Genomic DNA, 1917 nt, shown 5'->3' with positions numbered 1-1917 from the left:
TGGCCATTTTTTGGTTGCAGCCATCATTGTTGTTTGGCGGGCCCGGGCTGGGGATTCGAACCCGCCACCTTAGGTGTATGTGGCTGGCACCTTAGCAGCTTGAGCCACAGGCGCCAAGCCAACAACACCAATTTTCTTTGGGGAAATCCACTTTCCCATGTGCTCAGACAATGTAGTCCTGGTAGGACTTACCCCACTCCACCTGGGAGAAGGGTTCTTACTCAGGCCTAGCTAATTCATCACTCACAGCTGACATTACAGGAATTAGGCACTCTTTTCCCACAGGGTGGTTAAGTAGTATAGTGGTTTTGCTATTCCTCCTTTCAGAAGATGAAGTCTTTTGTACTTAGTAACACTAACAAATACAATGTGGTATAAGTAGCAGTTTTAGAATTTCAAAACTAGGTCCTAAAAGGTATCATGGTGGAAACTTTTCCTCTGAGATCACTTGCTCTGAAAGAAGACAATTACCATTTGAGAACACAGGCCCTATGAAAGGCCTATGAAGCCTGGAAATAGGGACTCCTACCAACAGTCAGAAAAGACCCAAGTCTCCAGACATGAGCCATCTTGGAATCAGATTCTCCAGGTCCAATCAAGCTTACAAGATGACTATAAGGCCATGAGAAAGTATGAGCCATAATCATCTAGATAAGTCACTGGTGAATTCCTGATCCACAAAAACTGTTAGACAATAAATGTATGTTGTTTCAATACATTAAACTTTGTGTTAATTTGTTACAAGCAGATTACTACAAGACAGCAGAATGGAAGTAGAACCCTGAGAAAAAGGCCAACACAGAAACAGGGTAGAGAGAAGGTATATGAAAGGGTGAAGAACTAATAAGACATCCCTTTTGTGATGAATGTGTTACTTAGTTCAATGTAAGCATTCCACATTGTATATCGAAGCAGTACCCTGAACCCTATAAATGCATCCATGTACAAGGTTATGATTTAATAAAAAAAATAATTAATAAGACATCCCTTACCATTTCTGAACCCTGATGATTTCATCTGAGTTTCAGACTCCATCTTATTCCTGATTCTCTCAACTTGCCAGTATGAAAACCAGTGGAATCCCTCTATAGATTGAATTAGTTTTAATGAATTCTTGATACTTGAAGCCAAAAGCATCCCAACCAGTGCAACAAGGACTCAGAGAATTGGTAAGTTGCCCAAATGTCCCCTTGAAGCCTGGGTCATTTCCATTGCTTCCCCCTTTCCTGTTTACATGCTCCATATTTTAACCATCTAATTTATTATGTTACCTGCAGCAGAATTGCTCTTTGAGGACAGGAATTTTTTCTGTTTTGTTGTGTACGATTACCTTTAGCACCTAGAAGACTGGAAGGCCTGGCACGGAACAAACACTCAGGAATGTTCGTTGAGTTCATCTAAGCTGTTCTAACTGAGACTCACTGTGAAATTGCAATGACAGAAGTGGTGTGATTTGGTGTTGGTAGTAGAAAGACATTAATGGCCAGTACATGAAAGTGAGTACATCACTCAAGCTCCTCAGCTCAAATCGCGAGGTTATTTAGAACCCACAAGTAATTGAACCTGCCTATTCTGCTACCATATCAGTCTGTTAAAGGCAAACTCTCTCATTCATTCAACTTATGGAAGAGTTAGGTACCCTTCCACAGACTCTTTTCTTCCCTTTTAAACGCTGCCTTGCTTTTTGTTCTGCAAGACAGGCTGTACGTGAGTGATCTCTCTACATATGTGTAAATAGCAGCTGAGCTATGGGTTCTCTGCCAGTTTGTCTTACTGATTTGCTTACAATGTCCTGATAATAGAATACTAATACTTGACCCTTGTTAAGAGACTTCTCATCGGCTCAGCGCCTGTGGCTCAAGCGGCTAAGGCGCCAGCCACATACACCTAAGGTGGCGGGTTCGAATCCCCAGCCTG

General features: G+C 41.8%; 1 protein-coding gene across 1 annotated transcript in view; it reads right to left on the bottom strand.

The window, feature by feature from the left end:
* FAM234A (family with sequence similarity 234 member A) overlaps positions 1 to 1917 on the bottom strand; it is a 43381-nt gene that overhangs the window by 40726 nt on the left and 738 nt on the right. The window lies entirely within an intron of this gene.

This window comes from Otolemur garnettii, unplaced genomic scaffold (assembly GCF_000181295.1).
Source record: "Otolemur garnettii isolate 467f Iridium unplaced genomic scaffold, OtoGar3 scaffold00044, whole genome shotgun sequence".
Classification (NCBI taxonomy): Eukaryota; Metazoa; Chordata; class Mammalia; order Primates; family Galagidae; genus Otolemur; species Otolemur garnettii.
This window is presented reverse-complemented; position numbering and strand designations above follow the sequence as displayed.